This window comes from Suncus etruscus, chromosome 3 (genome assembly GCF_024139225.1).
Source record: "Suncus etruscus isolate mSunEtr1 chromosome 3, mSunEtr1.pri.cur, whole genome shotgun sequence".
Lineage (NCBI taxonomy): Eukaryota > Metazoa > Chordata > Mammalia > Eulipotyphla > Soricidae > Suncus > Suncus etruscus.
In genome coordinates, this window is record NC_064850.1 from 101557435 (window position 1) to 101583018 (window position 25584).

The 25584-nt window shown below is 33.8% G+C and overlaps 1 long non-coding RNA gene across 1 annotated transcript in view; it reads right to left on the reverse strand.

The window, feature by feature from the left end:
• Window positions 1-350: 350 nt before the first annotated feature.
• LOC126003891 (uncharacterized) overlaps window positions 351-25584 on the reverse strand; it is a 177909-nt gene continuing 152675 nt past the window's right edge. Inside the window, exon 2 of the long non-coding RNA XR_007493835.1 lies at window positions 351-445. This is a non-coding gene — a long non-coding RNA (uncharacterized LOC126003891). The remainder of the gene's footprint in view (window positions 446-25584) is intronic.

Consider the following 25584-nt stretch of genomic DNA (forward strand, 5'->3'; position numbering starts at 1 on the left):
AGTAATGGGTATGTTTAGATATGCTAGATCAGTGGTCGGCAACCTTTTTTTTCAACTGAGCCAAATCTCACCAAAACCACGATTGAAATTTATTTTGAGAGCCACATTTTTTGTTTTTTGTTTTGTTTGTTTGCTTTTGTTTATTTTTTGTTTGTTTGTCTGTTTTGGCCTTGCTCAGGGGTTACTCCTGGCTCTATGCTCAGAAATTGCTCCTACAGGCTCAGGGAACCTTATAGGATGCCGGGATTCGAACCAACAACCTTCTGCATGAGAGGCAAACATCTTACCTCCATGCTATCCCTCCGGCTTCGAAAGCCACCTTTTTAAAGCCAAAAATAAATGGTACACTGTTTTTAGTTTCAATAAGTTTTTATTGAGAATATTCTGCATGCAAGTATCCACATAGGTTGGAAGGATACAAATAACACAACTAATAAAACAAAAACTTTAGAATGATATTATTTATCGATAATGTTAAATTCCATAAAATTTGCCTTACAATGTAGAGAAAATTACATCCTGACATTGACTGACAAAGTCACAAACACTAATGTGAACACTGGTCTTGCATTTCCTTGGATAGTTTGAGTAAGTCAGGTTTGTATGTTGTTTTTAATTTTAGGCACGATTCCAGTTCTCATCGATGAGACAATTTCTCAATTTACTCTTTTAAGAGTCATACTTGAACATGATTGTTCACATAAATATGTAAACCCGAACAAGGAAAGAACAGAAAACGCTAGCTTTTTAGTTGATTATATGAGTCAGAATACTATTCCAGGTGTTAAAAATCAACATATCTTCCTTCTTTAGGTCTTTCAAAGCAGACCACTTATGCTGTGAACTAAGCTCACATTTGTGTTTCTCCAATGTTTCTAAATTAGCACAAAGACGTTCAAATGATCAAGTTCTTTGTTTTTTAAATCCAGAAATTGCATTTCAAAATTGCCAATGTCATTATTAAAGGGAGAAAAATTTAATTCCATTGCAGTGACATCAAGAGATATTTTAACAATGGCCAACATTGCTTTGCTGTTTCTGAAATCCTGAAACCTCTTAAGAAAAGATTCCCTCATATTTAAAAGTGCTGTTTTAAAATAGGTAATGTCAATATCAGAATTATTTTCTTGGTGATGTTTCAACAGGCTTGACAAGTGAATCAAAGTTTCTGTGTCAAAATCTTGAGCAAAAACAGATAACTTGTTTTCAAACAAAATAACTTCTTCTAACATCAAAAATATTGTGTTTCCTTTCCCCTGTAGTTTATGATTAAGCTGATTTAGATGTGAAGTAACAACCACCATGAAATACAGTTTTGAATTCACTGATCATTTGTTAATTCTGGATAGTGAAAAATCTTCTCGAGAAAAAATGTTTTGATTTCTGATAATAAATATGCAAAACATTTCAAAACGTTTCCCTCGATAACCAAAATGTGCTGAAAATTTGAAACCCTACAATATGGTACAATATGGAGATGAAACAGGTAAAAGAGAAAAACTTTTTAACAATCTTTAAAAGCAAGGACAGTGTTCCAGAGAAAAATAGTGATTTCACTGAAAGGAAAAAAATCTATTAACACGTTAGTGTGTGCTGCAAGAAACCAAACTAAAATACACACAAAAACAAAAACTGCAGTTTGTTAAAGGCATATGATATATCATAAAGGAATTATGATAGAGTGCCTGAAACATTTTAAAAATAATTTTAAGCATATTTGTTACAATATTATTCATACTTGAGTTTCAATCATAGAATATACACCACCCTTCACCAGTGCACTTTCCCACCACCAATGTCCCTTGTTTCCTTCCCCTTCACCCTCCTCTGCCTATGTCAGGGACAGGCATTTTGCTTCTTTTCTCTCTATCTCTCTTTTTCTTTATAACACTGAGGTTTGCAAAATTTCCTTATGACACTGTGGTTTGCAATATTGTTAATTAAAGGGTACCATGCATGTCACTTATCCATTTTCAGCATGCAGTTCTTGTCCAGAGTGATATGTTCTAACTATCAATTTCATAATGTACCTTTCTCTATTCTAACTGAACTCACCACTTTTTATGGCAAGCTTCCTATCATGGACTAGTTCTCCTGTCCCTCATCTCTATTTTCTCTAGATATTATTACCATATTACCATTTATTAATCTTATATGTCACAAATGATTATTCTGTGTCTATACCTCTCCTTCTGACTCATTTCACTCAGAATAATAATCTGATGTGTTGATGTATGTACAGATGATGCACTGTGCATGGCTCAGTGTTTTTGTGTAGTCACAAGAAACAGAAGTTGCACACCTGTACATTGTATTTACTCATTGTATGATAGACTATATTCAAAAAAACTCCCTGCTGAACTAAACTCTGTGACAGATGACACAGTAAAGATAATTTTTGAAATGCATAATTGTGATCAAATCCAGGCTATTCACCACCCTGGATGAGAGTATGGATGCCCACTACTAGCATCTTCTCCATGAAGAAGAGAAGTGGCTGTTCAGGGGAAGGGTGCTTTCTCGTCTTGCTTGCAAGAGGGAAGAAGTAGTGCAGTTCCTGTGAGAGCAGAACTTTGACTTTGTACAGCCCCAGTTGGCTGTTCATTTGGCAGACATTGTTCATTTTCTCTATGAACTTAATATTTCTCTGCAGGGGAGTTTCACAAGTAGTTTTGATAGTGAGACATAAGATGGATGTGTTCAAAAAAGAATCTGATTTTGGGATAGCTGTGTCTGAGAAGAGATATTGAAAGATTTTCACTCTTTCTTGCAAAAAAATTCTGATTGGCACTTATATTATGCAAAGTCATACTTAATATGAAAAACAGCATTTAAGGGCATTAGCTCACAACTTTAATCATGAGTTCTCTGAACATGAGAATCCACGGAAAAGAAAACTCAGGGTTGAGAATTTCTTCATGGAAGATGCACACTCTTGTGCAAAATAAAATATGTGTTTTAAGATCACTCCAGGCACTGTATTTTTAAACCCCACCAAACCTGGTCTGAAGAAGCAGGTTAGCAGGAAAGAAATAATAAACCAAGCTAGACAGGAAAGGATGATTATGGAGTCTATGGCCTTTTACCTTGAACTCTCTGCCTGGAGCCTCAAAAGCTAGGACACCTCTTTCTTTATTAAAACCAATTCCCAATACCAGGAGGCTTCAGGTCAAGAGAGAGAGACAAAAGTACATATTCAGTGGTCTTTTACATATCAAAGGAAGAGGTTTAAGAAAGAATGATGGTGGGGGAACATCTTTGTTTTGGGTTGATACTGGGTATCATCTTACACTCTTGGAGCTGGCCACAAGGCGCGCACTGACAGAGGCTAGGAGCAAGAGTCCTGACTCCCAGAGAGGCTGCCTGACATACAGAAGAGCCAAACTAAAAGTGTAAAGAGCCACATGTATCTCGCGAGGTCCCTGTTGCCGACCACTGTGCTAGATCATCCTGAATAAACCATGGGAGATTATAATATTCCAAAAATTTATACATATCTTCCAGGTTTTCATGTTTTGTGGCATAGAGGTTTTCAGTGTAGTCTCTGATTACCCTTTGAATCTCTGATGTATCTGTAGTGATCTCCCTCTTTTCATTTCTAATCCAGTTTATTTTTCTTTTTTTGATAGTTGTTTATCAATCTTGTTTATTTTATTCAAAGTACTAACTTTCATTTTTTGTTGAGGCCCCTTTTTCCTTTCTGATGTGTGCTTGCAAAGCTATACATATTGCTCTTAGTAGCGCTTTTGCTGTGCTCCATAAATTCTGGTAATTTGTGCCTTCATTGTCCTTAGTTTCATGGAATATTTTTATTTTCTTTTTAATTTTATCTCTGAACCACTGGTTGTTCATTATTAAGCTCTTTAATTTCCAGGTATTAAAGTTTTTCTTCTTTGTCCCCTTGTATTTCACATCTAATTTTACATCTAATTTCAATGCCATATGAGAAGGTAGTCTGTAGAATTTCTATCTTGATTTTATGAAGATAAGTTTTATGGGCCAGCATGTGTTCTATCCTTAAGAAAGATTTTGCATTGGAAAAGAATGTGTATCCAGTTTTCCATGAATAGAGTGATCTATATATATATGTACTAGTCAACTTACTTAAATTTCTCATTTCAGAGCTTGTATCTTTTTATTCCGTTTCACCCTGGTTGACCTATCAAGGGGTGACAGGCAGTGTTGAGATCTACTACTTTTATTGTGTTGGTATATCTTCTTTCATATTTGTCAACAATTGTACTGAATATTTTTCTGCTCCCTCATTGTGTGCATATATGTTTATGAGTGTGATTTATTCCTGTTGTACACATTTCTTGAATAGTACAAAATGTCCATCTTTGTCCCTTTTAACTTTTCTGAGTCTAAAGTTTGTGTCATCTAATATTAATATGGCCACTTAAGCTTTATTTTTTTTTGGGGGGGTGTCACATCAGGCAGTGCTCAGGGATTACTCCTGGCTCTATGCTCAGAAATCGCCCCTGGCAGGCACGGGGGACCATATGGGATGCCAAGATACAAACCACAGTCCTTCTGCATGAAAGGCAAACGCCTTACCTCCATGCTATCTCTCCGGCCCCTCACTTAAGCCTTTTTAAGGGTGTTGTTTACTTGGATGATTTTCTTCCAGCCTTTGATTTTGAGTCTATGTTTATTCTGACTATTCAGTTGTGTTTCTAGTAGGCAGCAGAATGGTGGATTCAGCTTTTTCATCCATTTTGCCACTCTGTGTCTCTTAGCAAGTGCATTTAGTCTATTGACATTGAGAGAGACGATTTTTCATTGGATTTAGTGTCATCTTTGTGTAGAAGTTTGGTGTGTCTGTTGGTCTGTCTTGTCTTAAAGCAGACCTTTCAGTTTTTCTTTTAAGGCTTGTTTTGAATCTGTAAAGTTTCTGAGCTGTTGTTTAACTGTAAAGCATACTTCCTTCAAACCTGAAAGTGAGTCTAACGGGTACAGTATTCTAGGCGAAGCATTCATTCCATTGAGTTTTGTCACTATATCACACCAATGCCTTCTGGATTTGAAGGTTTTTTGTGACAGGGTGACAGATCTGCTGTAAATCTTAAGGATGCTCCTGAGAATGTAATTTCCCTTTTTGATCTTGCTGCTTTCAGTATTCTAGCCATATTTGTGGGATTCGTCATTGTTACATGTTATATTATCTTTTTGTCCTTGACCAGTTTAATTTCAACATGACTGATTTTCACCATCTTAAATGATTTGTTCTTAGGACATGGTTGTAGTATGTTGGTTATTTGGTGTTCTTTGTACTTTTCCCATCTTGTCACTGTATATCTTTCTTTGATCTTTGACATGTCCTTTCAGAGTACAGGGTAGATAAATAGTGCATATTATAAACATGGTGTGTAATTTTTTCCTAAAAAATTAGATTGAGGAATTTCTTGTACTCTTTGGGTTGCTTTGATAGTTGTGTGATTTGTCATAATTCTATCCTCTTTATGATGCATACATTGAATGCCACTCTTTGAATTAAGATAAGTAAAAATAGAGCATGCTTGGAAGGCTGCACTAAAGATAAAGTATGCAAGGCCTCATTCTTCTGGAACCATATTGGGCATGCTTTATTAGTACCAAATTTGAGATCTTTTCTTTTCTCTTTCTTGTATCCACATCTATTTATGAAAAGTACTATTGATGCCTCTGGCATTCTCTGCTAGTTATCAATCCAATATCCATTCTAGCCTTCCTCATCACTAATAGAAACTATAAAAACTTCAATTTAGTTTGGAGAGGCAATGTGTAAAGCTAAACAAAGAAAATGAAAACTATATTTCACAGAATCTTTTTTGAGAGAGATTGCCATAGGACAAAACTTTTGGCCAAAGAGCTTTGAGAAAGAGAAATGAGAAAATATGTTTAAAACAGGGTTAGCTGCTATACATCTCCCCCCATTTCGTTTAATTTTCTTTTGAACAATTTATAGTCCACTCTTGATTCATAGAGTTAGAGGGACATTCTTGAAGTTTTAAAGAAAATATTTATCCTAGCAACAGTATCAGTCTGAAAAGTGTGAAAAATTTTAATAAGGCTATCAGAACTGAAATCAAGGGATCCTGATATTCATAACTTGAAACAATAAAATATTTATTTTTAATTCATCATTTGTTCAAGTTTTATATGAATCATAACTATACTGTATCACAAACTTCTTGTTCCATAAATTCTTTTTGAAAAAAAAAAACCTTAAAAAGTTCTAATTCACATAAATAAAACTTAACATACTTAAAACATAAAATTAAAATATCTATGTATGTTTTAGTTTATGTATTTCATAACTAAAGTTTATCTATTCTAATTTATCTTATTTGAAACATGTAAAAGAATTATTTCATTGAGAGGTACATTTATTTTTGTAAAGTTTACTTTGCAATTTTTACGATATATATGTTAAATAGCAGTTCTTTATTTTATTTTATTTTTATTTATTATTATTATTATTACTATTATTATTATTATTGTATCATACTAGCGGTGCTCTCAGAAATTACTTCTGTTTCAGTGCTCAGAAATACTTCTGTCAGTCTCCTGGGAACCATATGGGATGCCAGGAATCAAACCCCCGTTGATCACATGTAAGGAAAACACTCTACCTTTTGTGCTATTGCTCCTGTCCAAGGTAGCAGTTCTTAATTTAGATGAGTATCAAGCACCATTTAAAAAATTATGATTGATGTTATATAGAAAAATTATTTACCTAAATCACAGTCAGAGGTTATTTTTTTAAGTTTATGATTTATATTTATATTTTAAAGTCCAAGGCTGAGCTCTATTTTGATTTATTGAAAACTATGGATCTTGTTTAATTTTTAGTATATGGAAATTAATTTTACCTAAACTATTGATAATACTTTTCTTCATTCCCTGAATAGATTTGTATTTTTGTATATTCTCACAATTTTTTTACATATCTGGTAGGATTTTCAGTGGGATTGTTGGAAGCTAAACATGAATTTGGGAGAAAAAATGCTACGTATCTCTGTAAATCTGGTTTTTGTGCCTAGTTTTTATTTTTATTTCTAATTTCTTAAGTTCTGAGAAACAACAAGTGTTTCTTTAAATTTTTTGGCTCCCTGGTTAGGAAATTTTTTTCAAGTAGCTAGTCAGTTGTATATACAAAGACTCATTGTGATTTTTCTCTGGTGATGAATAGTATCTTTTATTACCCAATATTTATTGTTCTCTTAATTTTACTTTATATAATTTACCTATTTTTCTGTTGTTATTTCAAATGGGTGGGCTAGGTCCATAAAGTTTTTGGCCATGACCTATTCTATTTAAACCTCTTCTTAAAAACTATAGTACTTAACAATATTTTTCTGTCAATAGCAAACCTTTCAAGAGGTTAGAATTGATTGATTTTCATGCTCAGTTAATAGGAGTTTATACAAAATAATCCACTTGGAATTCAAATATGCTTATTTAATTTTTAAAGCTCAAGACCTAAAAAGAGAAATATGCTTTTTTAATCTTATTTTCATGTTTATTATAATTGCGTGTTTTTTATTACATGCCTGGCAAAATAAATGACTGTAATTGTATAAAACAAAAATAAAATGACATCAAATACAAAATGTAAAAATATTTTATTTTAGTTTTTATTTGCTACTTTTTAATCTCTGGGGAATTGAGCAATTCACTAAATTTTCTGGAATTATTTTTGCTTATAAAAATACAATGTCCATTAAATTCTATTCTGTATTGTCCAGAAGACTATAATTAGCAATCATGTTATGGATGGGTTCTACTGGCATTTTGCTCTTTTTAAATCTCCAATACACATCCTTTAGAAACAATTGATTGTGTTTTAAATGAGAGCTGGGAGTTTCTTCATATTTGGTTTATATTTTTGTTCATTTTTCCCCAGCTTATTTGATCCATTACTTTTCCTTTTCAAGATCTCTGTGATTTCAAAGGACTTACTATTTAATTTTACTCAATAAGAATTGAACTCAACATATTATTTCTTCAAGGAGATATTTGAAGTCTTATTTCTCTTTGTGGCACAGAAAATTGATCCTTTCTTAAAAGAATTTCAACTATCCGTTGGACAAAAGATACTTTGGAATTACAGTATTTTTTCTTATGACACTGATATTTTTTCCATCAAGATTGCAGGAATTGGGTTTTACATATAATGAAACATTATTATATAATTTTGTTTTGTGACTTTAGTTTAATTTGGAGCTATTGTTCAAATGTTATTGAGAAAATATAGAGATCATTCCTTTATCTCTCATCCAGTTTATCTTTTTGTTATGAAATTTAAAATATTGTCATAAAGCAATAAAATTGGATAAAAGGCATGTGATTGTCACAAAATTGATCAAAAAGACCACAACCATTACTTATGAAATCATATAAGAATTTAAGGTAATAATAATAGAAAATAATGGAGTCATATTTTTCATTATGCCTTTTACCATACTAACAAGGGTGTCACTAGCATAACAGTAAATTATAAGGGAAAAACCTTTTTTATCTGTAAGAAAAATACTTAAAAAAACTAATGATATGAAATTACAAAACTAAAGATGCTATAGAAAATTGAGATTCCTTTTAGTGTGAATATCAAAACCGACTATATCCTTGTCATATTGTTACAGAACATCATACTAAATTTCCACTTAACTAGGTTCTTATTTCCAGTGAATGTGTATGTCCAAGAAAAAAAAACAATGAATTTCTATTTTTATATAATCTTTATTGTGACAAAAGTGAATTATGAATCTTTCACAGTAATATTTAGGTATAGAGTGACAATAAATCAGGAATATTCTAACCACAATTGTTGTCACTCCTGTTCCCAGTATGCATTCCCTGTCTCCCTCCTTTGCTCCCCGGACTGCTAGTATAACTGGTCCCCTCTGTGTATAGCTTGTTGTAGATTGGTTACCAATTCTGTTGACTTTGGGTTTGGTGTTTAAGTCTGATCATTTTTTATTTCTATTCAGTTTTCATACTATGGTTTGGTCCTGGTCCCATCCATTTTTTTCCCTCAATTTATGAGGCAGAACAAAATGATTCAAGTTATTGTTCTGTTTGAAAAAAGAAGAAAAAGAAAAAAGGAAAACAAAATTAGGAGGAATCTGTCTAGAGGTTATATATGTATCAATTTAAAAGAAGAAAGGGAAAAAGAAGAAAAACAGAAAAAGATAACCCAAAAAACTAAACAAACAAAAGAACAAAAACAAACAGAAAATACAAAAATTAAACAAAAAAACAAAACTAGCAACTAAAAAAAAGCACCATAGAAACAAAGAAAACAATCAAATAACCACCATGAAAACGAAAAAGTAAAAAAAAAAAAAAAAAAAAAGGAAGGAGAGCTTGTGTGGCAAGGTTCTGTGCTTTTTTCTTTCCCCCTTTGGCCTAAGGGATATAGGGTTTCTATGCCCTTAAGCATACTGTCATGGGAATAATTACAGGCTCCATATATACTAATTTACCCCAATGTCTTTTTATGATGCCAGGAATTTCCACTCAGTTTTGGATGATAAAATCAGGCCTCTGTAACTAGAGATCTTGGTATTTGCAAAGGTCATCAGGTAAAGCCTAAGTTAGAGACTTTCTTTATGGTTCTAGAAGTTCTGTTCCATCAGTGTTGTTGTAATCAGTCTTCTGTAATTGGTGGTCTTGGTTTATGCACCATTCCTAGGACAAGGCCTAGGAGAGAGTCTTTCATTAATGGTTCCAGAATTTCTGCTCAGTCACAGTTGTCAAAGTAAGACCTCTGGCATTAGGGATCTTGTTTATTGTACATATCATAGGTTGAAACCTAGTCTAGGGTCCTTCTTATTGGTCCCAGGATAAGTTCTGCCCAGTCATTGTTGTCAAAGTCATTCTTCTGTTGTTAGTGATCTTGGTTTTTGCCCAGATCAAGGATAACATGCCTTCTGATTTCATCTTAACATTAGATGATTAGATAGGACAACCTGCTCTTAAATCAAGTTGTTGCCATTTCCTCATTGTCAGGATGTCATATAAAAACTGGGGCAAGTTGGTGCTAGAGCAATTTTGGGAATTTCCCAGGGGTTGTTTTGTTCCTGGAGCTGTTGCAGGGAACTGTGTCGGTTCTATTTCTTGGATCTAGAGCTCAGGATTGGGCAGTCACTGTATAATGGAGTTTAAATTGGGTCTACATGACACAAAGTCAGCGTGGGAGGCTCCCCAGTATTATAAAATGTATGGATTCTTATCTATAGTAGACAAGAGCTTGTTTATATACATAAAAAAATTCTCCTTTTTAGTATGCCTTAGCAAAATGGAATGGTGCCATATTATATTGCTGGTGCATTTGGAGGTAAGAATGTCAGGCTACACAATCTCTGTGCCCAGGTTTTCCTGAGCTTTTATCCCAGGCAACTTTTTTTCCTGTTCATTGTTGTACCAAGCAGAACCAAAAGAGGTGAAGTTAAAGAAAAAAATATATATATGAAATAGAAGATATCAATAAAAATAAATTTTAAAAAAGCAATAAAGAAAAAATGATGATGTGGTTATCTTACATTTGGGAATAAACAGACGAAGAGGTGTTATTATAGAGGTATTAAACATATAAAGGAAATATAAGCTTCCCCATTAAGTCTTTTGAAATATTCTTGTGAAGGGGTGAAATACAGGCAAATTTTCATCGCACACAGTGGTCTTGTTTGTTGATCTAAATTATTTAGGGTTATTTTCTCTCCTAGACTGGAAGATGATAGATTTTTAAAGATCTCCCAGAACAGGAAAAAACTTCTCGTTCCACTATCCCCTAGGATGGGGAAGAGATCCTATTAATATTTATCCGCGGCAAATAATCCACACAGACAAGAGGGTAAAAGGCAAGAAGTTTGGATACAGAATCCTTTGTCAGCCTGCTAGTAGCTCCAAAAGCTCAAAGCCTGCCAGCTAGCTGCCAAAAAACCCTGAGCACCTCGCTTGACAACTGTTTATTAGGCCCTCAACAGCCACACCCCACCTGAAAGGTCATAGGTGGGTAGAGACATATTATAAAGACCTTCATATATAACATTGTTAAGTTTGAGAAATGATTTCCAACAGTAAGGGATCAGGTAGAGTCCTTGCACTGAGGGTCTTTCTAAAGCTGAATCTGGTACCATGCAACAGTTTGGGAGGAAGTGAGAAGACGGGCTGCAAAACATAAGTCAGCAGGAATGTTGATTGTAGTTTCTTGCCAAGGCACGAGATATGGAGCATGTCCTTTCGCTTTGGGAGCTGGGTCACAGTGGTTTATTGGGGTAGGACATTGGTCTCGGTAACTAATGAGTTAAGAACTGAGGGTAAAGAGGGTTAAATAAGGAGGGGTATCAGAAGATGGAAGGTTAGAAGGATTTATGAAGGGGAAAGAGGGATAATATATAGAAAAGGATACATACACTTTAGGCATGGATTATTTAAAATTTAGGTTTGGCACTCAGAGAGGAGTCTACTACCTACAAACTCATGCCCACATAAAGACAGATACTAGTGATCTTTTCTTAAGTTTTTGTTAGAGGCCTACCCTTCATCAGATGGGTCTGGGCTCTTAAGAAATAATTGAATTAAGACAAGATGAATAAGTAGCTTAGATCTAGATTAGAAGAGAGAAAGGGAAAACAAAAGATAAGAGAGAAGAGAAAAGAAAAAAATAACTATATATAGTAAAAATAAGTTAAAAAATTGGGCTGGTGCATCGAAGTTGGAAGTTTTTCCAATTTCTAGGCACTTCATCACTGACAGGGGTGGGCCTTACAAAATGAAGGTTTCAGGGTTAAATAATGGCTGGAGTATTTTCAAGTCTAGAGTACTAAGCAATTTGGTAGTGAGATCTTTAAGAGGTGACTACCATATGAGGTATTGTCCACTGCATCTTATGTATTGAGTTTCCTTTCCTAAAGAGAAACTGACAGCATGGCTTTTACTTAACATGGATTGAATTGATGAGGAAGGCAAAGAAGAAGATGAAGAAGAAGAAGAAGAAGAAGAAGAAGAAGAAGAAGAAGAAGAAGAAGAAGAAGAAGAGGAGGAGGAGGAGGAGGAGGAGGAGGAAGAAGAGAAGAAGAATGGAAGAAGAAGAAGAAGAAGAAAGAAGAAGAAGAAGAAGAAGAAGAAGAAGAGGAGGAGGAGGAGGAGGAAGAAGAGAAGAAGAATGGAAGAAGAAGAAGAAGAAGAAGAAGAAAGAAGAAGAAGAAGAAGAAGAAGAAGAAGAAGAAGAAGAAGAAGAAGAAGAAGAAGAAGAAGAAGAAGAAGAAGAAGAAGAAGAAGAAGGTGAGAAGGAAAGAAGAGGTAGGGAAAAAAGAGAGAGAGAATAAAAACAAAGAAAATGGTAGCTTGCAAAAATGTATTCGATGAGTAGGCCCTGTAACATAAGTCTGTGGTTCGCTGTTGACTGTTTCAGAGGTCTAAATAATCATATGCTTTAGGTCCTAAAAGAAGACATAAACAAAAGTAAATAGGTAAATTGTAGTATTTTATCAACATATTGTCATAATGAGCACTGTATATGGTATCTAGTATGACTGAGCACCGAGATGTAAAATTAAGGCGTCCACCCTTTGGGAAAGAACTAATTTCTAGGTTTATAATACTCGTTCTCCTAACAAGTAACCTTTTCAGATTATACCAATCCGATCTCAATGTGGTTCAGTCTGAACAGGTCATCAAAGCCTTTGCCCATGCTATTTAGTTCAAACTTAAAATTTTTGTGCCTTGAAAGCCTCCAAGGTTTCTCTTTTAAAAGAACTGATACTGGTCTCCCTGTATTATAACAAGCAGCAGCTGAGACTGCCCAGGAGGAGAGCATTGTAGGAGTACCATCTCCCAAAATGTAACGAAGAAGTAAAGAAGATTTAAAACGGAGAAGAGTCATCATGTGTATTCAGTTATTGCGGGCCCTATATAGATTGTGAAAACATTGTAAGCTTTTTGAAAGTATCACATTCACCAGACTGCCACTTTCACCAGTACCCAGGGGTGGCGAACAAGTTCGACACAAAGAGCCAGAATTTTAAACTGTGAGAGTCAGAGAGCCACATCACGCAGTGACCTGCCAAAACAGACAAACACTCACACAAAAGCATATAATTTTAACAATAATATAGTAAACACATATTGCATGTTGCCATTTTGAGTGAGGGTCAAAATCCTGCAGTGATAGTGAGGGTGTGCAGCGTCCTCCACACTAAGAACTAAAGGCAAGATGTTACCCAACATGTGACACACGACCTCCAGCCCCCCACCCCATGCGTGCTCGGAGATCTCTCCTCAGAGGTCCCTCCTCAGAAGCAGCAGAACAAAATCCAAACTTGGCAAAGAGCCACAGTATACAAAATAATGATAAAAGGCAAAGCACCGCATTCATTTTGGCCTAGTGATCGCCACCCCTCACAAGTACCTTTTGAAACAGATCATTCCAATGCATCTAAATCTTGGCTGCTACTCTCCCTTTACACTCGCAAGTGAAGCCAATGGTAAAATTGTGTTGTATTCAATTTATGTGATTTCATCTTAACTTTATGTATGAATCATTTTATTCACAAATCTCTAAGAATCCAACCATTTCAAAAACTTCAATGTCATAAAGAATTGGAAATGCTGATCCAGAGGGTTAAATTGGCCTAAGGGCCTTATGTGGACTTGACCCCTGATCTATCCTCAACTGGTTCAAATTCTACATTTGGCTAACTCAAATGTGGCCTATGAACTCAGGCTTATCTCCTATGCTCATCTGCCAGTAAAAATTCCAAATACTTTTCTAGTGAAGAAAGATTTGGGGGTGCAGACAGGCACTAATTTCAATTTAAAAATCAGTTTCTGGTGCGGGAGAGATAGCACAGCGTTAAGGCGTTGCCTTGCAAGCAGCCAAACCAGGACCAAAGGTGGTGCAAATCCTGGAATCCCATATGGTCCCCTGTGCCTACCAGAAGCGATTTCTGAGCAGATAGTCAGGAGTAATCCCTGAGCACCGCCCAAAAACCAAAATAATGATGATGATGATGATGATGATGATGATGATGATGATGATAATAATAATAATAATAATAATAATAAAATTTAAAAAATCAGTTCCTAAGATTATAGAGCAAATGTGGGGAGATTTTTGCTTTTCCTTCAATGTGAGATCAGACCAGGACTATTCCTTATGCAGTTTATCACCCTAAATTTCTTCACTATCCTAACTGTCAGGGAGTGATATTTACCAAATTTGCTATCAATGTGAGCAGGGGCATTTAACACCAACACTATATGTGTTTCTAGATTGTCCTGCCCACGGAGCTTAATAGGGTGGAAAAATTAATTATGTTGGAACTATGCACAGTGTTTGGTTCTTCACCTACTGGTTTCCTCAGCATCTATTCTTCCTGCCAATATACTGCTGCCTATCTCTGAGGCTCTCCTGAGCTAGGTGGGTCCCTTAGGAAACAGATTCCAGTTGGAAGGAGCAGCTGGGTTAAATGTCTGTTTAGTCTTGCAATTGTTTTTCAGGTTCCTGCAGCTCCTCTTAGGAGAAGGAAAAAGTTTAAACCAAGAAAAAAATAATAATGATTTATAAACATATTTTAATGTATACATTTGCATTTGAAAGGAGAAACCTGGTCTATTCTCTGTGTTAAATCCCTTTTCAGTGCTATTGAGTTTGTTCTCTATTTTATTCTAGTAAAAAAATGGATGGCCTTGCAATAAGAGAAAAAAATAAACTCTTGAATTTCCAAGTAGACAAGTTTCAGCATTCCCTTATGATCAGAAGTATCTTAGGGACGGAACATTTTTGATTCTGTTTCTTCTATCTAAGCTGCTTTTTAAATTCAAGGAAATATTTTCTCTTCTTTCATACCTTTCTTGAGAGATTAAGCAGGTGGTAGGGTTTTAGGATTCTTATAAGATTGACTTGCTTATACTTTTTAAGTAAAATATTTGGATATTTATTGTATAAATATTTTTACCAACACACAGAGAATAAAAAACTGATAGAGAAGTAGATGGTTAAAAATCAAATAGGATAAGTTTGAAGAATTATCTGAGCAGAAAAATCCAGTTTCATTATACATACAAAGCATCATTTAGCTTATTTTGTGGTAATAATGTTCCCTGAGACATTTTTTGTTTATCCCTCTGGAAATTATAAGCAAAATTTAAATTGTTTCAAGCCTACCATAGATTATTCCAAAGGCTTTACTTAGCAAGTCTTGGGGGAAAGGCTGTTTTTCCATTTGGTAAACAATGAATCTCACTTTCCAAAGAGAATTGCAGTTTGGAACAAAATTAGGTTTTTTTCTTTACTGTGCCTTCTTTCTGTTGTTCTATTTATAATAATGGTAGTTTACTAAACTTGTTAAGGTATGCATACATGCTTAAAGAGTTGTATGTTCTTCAGCTGTGTTATTTACATAATGTGATCACAGCATTTTGGGGTGTCTCTCACTTGGTTGCTGTACTTATACATTTATTTGTGATGCATATACAAGCTTTCTAGTCAGATGCCAGAGATCACATACAGTTGTGATGATGGGATCCCAAAAATCAGAACATACCTAGACATTTTGTTGATTCAGCTAGGCTGGAGATATGAAAGGAAGCAGACAAGCACAAGCAGACAAGTAGTCCTCAATCTTGCCAAAATAGAACATTACTACCAACCAAGGGACCAAGTTACAAAGTTACAGCAGCTAACCTATGTCAAGGACATCATGAGACAAGATCTGGGTATTGTAGACTAGAGAGGGGAAATGTATAGAACAATTAAGAGACAAGGTCTGGGCACTGGCAATGACTTAAAACTACCCACTTAAACTATATAGGGTTTTCTGTTTTTTGTTTTGTTTTTGTTTTTTTGGTTTTTTGGTTTTTTGGTTTTGGGCCCACACCTGGTGGCACTCAGGGGGTTACTCCTAACTATGAGCTCAAAACTTGTTTCTGGCTTGGGGTACCAAATGGGTCACAGGGGATCGAACACAGGTCCTTAGCTAGTTCAGCCACTTGCAAGGCAAACTCCCTACCACTGCACTATAGTGCCGGCCCCCCACTTAAACTATATAATAAATAAACTCTACTTCGTAAAAATATAGAATTTTGTATGCAATTTTTGCCTGCAAAATTCAAAGACCCACTCATAAACCAAACCAATATTTTAGTAACAATGTCAGTGGTCAAACTCAGCCTGAGACTTGCAAGTTAAGTACTTGTGCTGCTGAAATACTCCTGATCCATTACCACATTCTTTATATGGCTGCTTTCATTGTCAGGACTCTTCATTTGGAGGCCTTGGTATCTGGGTCTTCTTCACATGCCTTTGCAAAATATCCTTTTATTGGAGGCAGATGGTTATGAATATATTTTTCACTCTCATAACTTATCAATCTTATTGATTTTATATTAATAATTATTAATATAATATAATATGCAATATTTTATATTAATAGTTATTAATATATGTATATAATGTGTAACATATATAATATGCAATATATTATATATTAAAAGCTAATATAGTATAATATGTAATATTATGCTAATTTATATTAATATGTGATATATTAATATATTAATTCCATCCGCTTCTTCTCTCAGACTCAGTATACATAAAACGACAAGAAATTTAGGTTTTGTTCTCCTTTTTAATAATAGTGCACATAACTCTGACTCAAAACCAGACCAGTAACTCAGGGGAGAAACATAATATACAATTTTTGCACTCTGGGGCCAGGAAGTTCATATAAAGTCATGATTCTTTTCTTGCATTCAGCTGACTCTGGTTCTATCTTGGACACTACAGAAGATCTCCTGAGCACTGAAAGGCATAATCTCTCATTACAGAGCCCTAAGCATTGTATGTCTCCTTCCCCTTCCTATTCCCCCTTCCTTGCAAAAATATATGTATATATACTTCAATTCTTTTCATGTTTAGTTTTGTGCATATCATATACACAGTAAGTAACTAGAGACTTAACTCTTCTTCATTGTGTCCCATTTTTGCTTAAACTGAGGACTGTGATTGATGCCTGGCTGCTCAGCACTCTCTCCAGTGTGGCTGAGCTCTTGACAGATTTCTGTTAAATAAATTGAATCAATAATTAATAACTTTGTCTAAAGTAAACAGTAGTACAGGATGATATTTCTGTGTATTTAACACGATTTCTGTTTTCTTTTAGATACTAGATACAGAGGAAAATTTTCTAACATGCTCATGCAAAGCCTTAAACAATAGCAAGTTGAATCAAGCAATGCACAAAAATTATATTTCATAAATGTTCTGCTTTTGTAAGGCCAGTGCCCTTCTATTGTTCTTTCTCTCCTGCTTCCCAGAATAAATGACTTTAAATGTTCTTCCCTAAACATTCTTGGCTAGTGAGAAGTTTATATAATAATGTCAATTGTCAGATCAAAAATAAAAGTATTTGACAAATTCCAACACCCATTCATTAAACATATTTCAATACATTGATATCAAAATCATCTTGGACTTAACAAAGAATGACTATATAAACTTATATAACTTACACATAACTTATAAAATCATATGTGACCACGTTACTTATGTAAATAACTTATACAGCCATATAAGCTATTATAAAACATTAAACCAGTTTCCTCTAAGATTAGAAAAAAAGACAAGATTATATTTTTCATCATCCCGATTTATCATAGAACCAAAAATCTTACCTCATATAAAAAAGATAAATAAATAAAATTGATTGGCCTCTTTCATATGTGTAATTTATAGTAATGAAATAATTACTGAACAAAGTAAACCAAGTTTGAGAAGTGGTCTCTTACTCTGGTAGAGGTGGGAGTAGATATTGAAACCAGGGACACTGACAGAAAGTGTGGTGTTGGAATGCTGTATTAATTTATTCATGTAACCCTATTATCAATATCAAAAAAGATCATAATTTTTACATTAAGGGAAATATATAAAAATAGATATTTAAAAATATTATATTGTTTATTAAGCATTACCAATTTTTTTATGAAAACTGTTGTTTATGGAAATAGCAAGACTTCATAGTCTGTTTATTATATATTAGTAAATTAAATGACAAGTTTCTAAAAATTACATTCTATATTATATTTATACAAAAATGTTTTTAATACCTTTATTTAAACACCTTGATTACAAATATGATTTTAGTTGGGTTTCAGTCATGTAAAGAACATCCCCCTTCATCAGTGCAACATTCCCACCACTAATGTCCCAAATCTCCCTACTCCCCACCTCACTCCCACCTATACTCTAGACAGGCTTTCCACTTCCCTCATTCATTCACATTGTTATAATAGTTCTCAGTGTAGTTATTTCTCTAACTGCACTCACCACTCTTTGTGTTCAGCTTCATGTTGTGAGCTGGACCTTCCAGCCCTCCTTTCTTTATCTCTGAGGATTGTTGCAAAAATGTCTTTTATTTTTCTTAAAACCCATAGATGAGTGAGACTATTCTGCCTCTATCTCTTTCTGACTTATTTCACTCAGCATAATAGATTCCATATACATTCATGTATATCCATGGCTTCATCTCTCCTGATGGCTGCATAATATTTCATTGTGTATATGTACCACAGTTTCTTTAGCCATTCATCTGTTGATGGGCATCTTGGTTGTTTCCAGAATCTAGCTATTGTTAATAACGTGGCAATGAATGTAGGTGTGAGGAAGGAATTTTTGTATTGTAAAAATTTGAAAAAATTAGGTAGTCTGCCATGAATTAGAAAGGGGGAAACAAGGGTTCTCTTTCTTCAAGCAAGTTTTCAATTCATCAATACTCTTGAATTTGTAAAAGTTTGGGAAGCTAGTACTGATAAACCCTCATATACTCAACCTAGAATTTCCATACTGTTGACTTCTTGCATTCATGGCACACATTTTTTATATCTAATGGTACATCGTTAGTACATTACTACTAATCAAAATTGCAGACTACTCCCACTTTCTTAGTTTTGAATATCCCTTCCCTGTGCTTGAGCTGAATTAAGTTACCACTGAATGTCTACTTGTCATGTCTCCTTATGTTTTTCTGACTGTGCTTATCTTGTATTTTCAATATCTCAATGACTGGAGCAATTTTGGCAAATGTGTATACTATATTTTGTAAAATGCTGTGAAAAAACATGTTTAAGTTTTTTCTCATTATCATTATTATGATGGGGGGTGTCAGGTAAGCCTCAGGTTTACAGTGATATTTTTGACATATAACATTACATACTATCACAGTGACCAATTCTGTTGATACAGATCTAGGTCTCTTTGCTGAAGCAGTTCTTGTCATGTTTCTTCATATATAATGATTCCTTTCTTTGCTACTTTAAAATTGCACTTTTTGAGGAAACTCTGCAGTTAAAAAGTAGAAAGTTATGGTCTTTCTCTGTAAAAATGAAATTATACATGCATTATATAGTATATATTTAAGCTTTATATGCAGATAAACTCATAGGTTTGATCCTGTTCTTTTACTGACTGCTTGCTTTAATTGTTTAATTATTTAAATCAGAATAAGTTAAACATTTCACATTTTGGCTATATTAAAATATTAATCAACATTTTTTTGGTTCTTGGGCCACACCCATTTGATGCTCAGGGGTTACTCCTGGCTAAGTGCTCAGAAATAGCCCCTGGCTTGGGGGGACCATATGGGACACTGAGAGATAGAACTGCAGTCCTTCCTTGGCTAGCGCTTGCAAGGCAGACACCTTATCTCTAGCACCACCTTGCCGGCCCCAACATTTTTATTAATATTTTTTTCTCAAATAGTAACATAATTAAGAATTGGGAGTTAACAATTTCTATCCCCAGTATTTTTTTGATAAATATCTATTATATGCCAATTACTTTGAAGGATTTTATATTTTTTGAATAAAGTATATTATGTATGTTATAATATTTAAAATTTAATATATCAATATAAAATTTTAACATATACAAATATACCTAATATATTAAATATAATTGTGCATTTTTATATATAATTTTCAAATAAAATAATTTAGATTTGTGAGTCTGGCTGGGTTTTCTACATATTAGTCTTAGAAAATTATATATAATTCCTACTAAGTACTTGCATACTTTATAATCCACACAGATAATCTTTCATTATTTTGTAGTGTTGAGGAACTTGATTATTTTGATGAATTTATTAAACCACACATAACCATATTGCTAATTATTATATTTTTAAATATCAATATTTCTCTCTGGTATTAGTACTTTTATAAAAAGCATTGCTTTCTTGAAAAATATTTTAGGGTACTCATTTTATTAATGTAATTTTCATTTTCTCTAATAGCTTTTTTTAAGTAAAATTTTCATAGTGATTGACAGTTCTAAGCATAATATTCTATCAAAGAAAGAAGAATGTAGGGTAATTTAATAAAATATCAAAATACTATATTTGATTTAATTATATACTAGTTCAGAAGCATAATGTTTTACATTTGCCAATTGTTGACTTTATAAAAGACTTTCAAATTCATTAGTTTTAGAGGATCATAAGACTTAAGTTTGATCTGATTCCAAATTATCTTCATCTATAAATAAGTTTATATAATTTAATAATCCTTTATTTTCTTAACTATAAAGGTAGACACATATTTATAATTATTTTATTAGAATATACCAAAATGTAATAAAAGATGGAATAATTACTCAAGTGCAGGGCCAAATTATTAAGTACATAAAATAATTCATAATAAACTTACTTTGGAAAAGCTTTAAGCATTTAATATAATTGTTATGAAAAATAAGAGCTTATGAACAAATGGTACTATAGTATAGTAAATGAAACCATCATACACACAAAAAAGAAGCACATTGAATAGGATAAAATTTTTGCAGTTAGCATTTTCCACAAACTAGATGTAAATATAAAAAGAACTCACAAATAACAATAAGAAAACAAAGGATTCAGAAGACAAACATAATCTGAGCTGACATTACTCCAAAGAGAATATATAGATGACAATAACCACATAGTTTGCCATAATTTATTTGCAAATTAAAATTTAGTGAATCACATTTTACACCCATGAGAATGGTGTCAGAATATATATTGTGCGAAGGAATGCTCATGTCTGCAGAAATAATAGAAAATTTGAGAGTTCTAATCCCAGGCTCCATCCTAGGAGCAGCATAATGACCAAGAACACCAACTACAGAAGATGGATTAAAACGACACTGAAGAAGCAGAACTGCTAGAACCACAAAGATTTCATCATAAGCTCCATTCCTTGAGCTGCACAGTCACCAAGATCTTTAGATACAGAGGTCTGATTTTACCATTCGAGACGAAGCAGAAGTCTTCCATACACCACGAAAGCACTGAGGGGAGAGTAAATAAATGATCATGCAAGGAGTCTTTAGTTAATCCCATGACAGTATACTTCAGGGGTGGAGTAACCCCGTATCTCCTAGGCCAAGGGAATTCCCTCTCTAATATCCTCAATACTTAATGTGCCTATGCAGGGGGAAAAAGAAAAGGAAAAAAAAAGCACAAAACAATCAATTTTCCACATATTTATTTATCGATTGATCGATTTTTTGATGTCTTTATTTTGGTGTAGATATTGAAGTTGATATCTCCAATATTATTTTATTTTATTTTATCTTATCTTTTTCTTTCTGCACTCTGGCATGATTTGATTTCAGAACCGAGACTATTGTGTGGTGCTTGTTTTTTATTGCTGTAGTGCTCACTGGATATTTAATTTGATATTTCTTTCTGTATTGTTGTGATGTTTCAATTACCTTTTACACATCCTCTCTCAAACTGAGGTTGAAAGCCTCTAGAAGGACTCTGCCCATTTTCAGCATATTTGACTTCTTTTTTTTTCTTATTTTGTACCCCAATCTATTGCTTTTCTTTCCTTCAAACAAAACCACATAACTCAATTTATCTAGCTCCGCCTCTTAAATAGAGAGGGAAACAAGGGAGGATACCAGGACCAAACATATATATGATCACTAATAGTAAGCTAAACAAAGAGGGGACCACCTACTCTAGCAGCCCGGGGTGGGGGTGATGGTGGGGTATATGGATTGCAGAAAGGGAACTGGGATGGGAGGAGGACAAATTTGGTGATGGGTATTCCCCTGATTCAGTGTTAATATGTACCTAAAATACTACTGTGAAAGATATGTAAGCCATTATGATCAAAATAAAAATAAAAAAAACTAAAAAAAAAAAAAGAAAATTAGAGAGTTTTAAAATTTTAAAAATAATATTATAGTTTCGCAATTTTATTTTTAGGGATCCCTGAAAAAAATGAGGACAATATTTTATCACAGTCCTCTATATTTCTCTGCCAACAATTCCAAAAACAGAACCAAGAGTAAGCCCAAGCACTGATGAGTGTGTCCCTACATTCAAGAGCAACAGAAAACAAAGTAACAAAACAACAATGATAGGTCAAAGTAATATCAGAAGTCACTTTTTAATTATGTAAAATATGTATGGAAGTGTTTGGCATAGCTAAAAATGAGCATATGTAGTCTTTGCAAACAATATTATTGATAATAGGTCATGGACTTTTAAAAAATAGAATGCCTTTGAGATGTATGTGTGTGAAAATAATATTGTCGTATAAACTATAAATTCAACTATATTTAAGAAAATAGAAGTATAGTCCTAGATAATAAATAAAAAATTCGATGGTGCGAATATATGCTGAATTTATAAGCATAATCCTTAAAGGTAATTACAGACATTCTCCAGAATTGCACACATCTCTATTTGGGGTTTCTTCTCTCTCTCTCTCTCTCTCTCTTTTTCTTTTTTATTTTGCCATATTTCCTAAATAAAACTAACTTAGCACACATAATTATAGTTGGGACAGTAAAAACAAAGCAACAATCAGTGTAGCACTTCCAGCAGGGATAGAGAAACACTTCACAATTAGGCTTGAATTTAGTCTTTTCTTTAGTAATTAGGTTACTATGCTCATCAGACTGCAATACCTTGAGGCAACCTGCAGTAAGTAGTCAAAGTTCTTCATTAGTTTCAAAAGGACAATGTTATCTGAAAATCTGAAAAAAAAAATGTGTCCACTCAAGACCTGAAATAAAAGTCCATATTCTTAGAAGTCTAGATGTGTGAGTAGATTTGTGTAAAATAATTTAGATCTGCAAATGCATACAGTATGTAAAGACGGTCAGAGCAAAAGTGATTAATGAAAAGAGAAAAACCTGCAGAAGAGTAAATTCATTGTCTATAGGGTTTCTCCGAATTGCTCTGGAGAAAAGGCTGTTCTCTCTTCTTCACTTTATCTAAGTATAGATATTTATTATACTATCCCTGCATCTTCCACTGTAATTGGGCTAGAGGAGAAGAAAACAAGCTCATATTTTTATTTTATTAGTATCTATATTAAGTGGAAAACCATCAGGGATTTGAAAAAGGATGCTGTAATATTTCCCAGCAAGGAGCTACACGCAGCTTCATTTTAGCTTCCCCACCCTATATTTTAAATATTTCTGCAAATTTCTGGACTCTTGAACCTGGAAAAACTCAAGTTTCCCAAAACCATAAATTCTGCCCCAGCCTTTGGTTCACAAGAGACTAAGAGACAAAGGAGCAATCCCTGAAAACATGGTGTAATATAGAATCTAGAACACATGTCTCCTGTGTCAGATTGATAAAGATAATTATTTTTTGGAGTAAACATTTGAAAACTTTGGGGATTATTATATATAAATTATCGTGTGTGGGATTATTTGGGTATTATTTTTAATGAGGATTTTGGGGGAAGGATTATTTGCCAATAAGAGAAAGAACTAACAGTGATAAAAGCAGGTTGATATTGGAAATTGTGAACCCATCAATTAGTTTTAGCTTTGACGTCTGTGTACATTTGTGTACTCCCTAGCTTTTTAAATCTCCAAATGGTATTCTTATAACATGAGTATTCAAATATAAATATTATTTCTGAATCAGAACATTTCATTGACTTGTGTCATTCGGAAATTTAACTGTAATCATACTCAAAATGGTGACCACATTACCATCCTAAATAAATGTTTGACTTTTTTAAATTTAGTTTATGACCATTAAGCAAACACAATAAGTTAAAATAGTTTTTTGGTCTTTCACTGATAGCTTTAATAAATGTATTTTTCTCTGAAAATCTGAATGAAAAATGTACCCACTCTAGACCCGAAAAAGAATTCCATGCTCAGGGGCTGGAGTGGCAGCACAACAGTAGGGCATTTGCCTTGCACGTGGCTGATCTATGACAGACGTTGGTCCACATGCATCCCATGTGGTCCCCCAAGCTAGGAGCGATTTCTGGGCGCATAGCCAGGAGTAACCCCTGAGCATTACTGAGAGTGGCCCCAAAACCAACCAAACAAACAAACAATAAACTCTTCATGTTCCTGGAAGTCTATATATGTCAGTAGATCCATGTAAAGTAGTTCAGACTCTGCAAAAATATGTAGTATTTAAAGACTGGTCATAGCAATATAAAATTTAAGTCCTCAGAGGTATAATATAGGGAGGATACTCATATCTCAAGTGCTAAATAAAAATAAAGTGAACAAGGTTTAGAAGTTATTCCAGTTTATAAAAATCAGGATCTATTTCCAATCTAAGTCTGAGTGTATTTAAAAATGGCTGAAATATATGCTACTAAATGTCATACAATACTTGTGAATTAATTTATTATACAAAGTTTATAGACCACCTAATGCAACCTTCTTCACTGTGACAAATATATAAAAATATCTGTAGAAACATTGAGCAGTGACATATTCATTACTGGTTAGGATAGTCCTTATAAAACCTGTATGGTATACTTCATTAGAAGGTAGCAACATTCTCCTAGTATGTACAGTCTTAACCTAGCTGTGCTTTTACAAAGATCTGCCAATATTAATATAAAGTCAAGACAGATATAGGACTGATTTCCTATGGAACTGAGGCTTTTTTATTTGTTGCGATAATTAAAAGCACTGTAATAAAATTTGAATAATTGGTTTTTGAGTCATAATAGAAATAATTTGTAGCTGAATGTTGATGACATATATTTTGGTGTGGGATTTTGGGGGACCACATACAGCAACAGTCAAGTTAAACACCTGTTCCTCCAACCTTTGATTTATTAATTTATCCTTTCCTAGGTGTTAAAAAGAAAATTCTATTAGTCTTGTTATAGCTCTTAACACATATATTACATTGTATAATATAGGACATTATTATAATAAATATCCATTGATCACTTAAAACTCATTACAAATCTTAAAAAGAAAAGTATTTTCCAGTGGCTCTATTAATATTAGTTTCAAGTCTTCAAATATCAATACAAATAAAAATAAATGCAAGTACTGCATTTCTAGTTCCAAATAAGAGGCAATTTTTAATATAATAACAAGATGAACATATTTTAAATTTGCCACTTTATACAAAATATTAGAGAAGGCAGTTATCTTAAGAAAGATTTATCTGGGGCCGGCCAGGTGGCGCTAGAGGTAAGGTGTCTGCCTTGCAAGCGCTAGCCAAGGAAGGACCGCGGTTTGATTCCCCGGCTTCCTATATGGTCCCCCCAAGCCAGGGACAATTTCTGAGCGCTTAGCCAGGAGTTACCCCTGAGCATCAAACA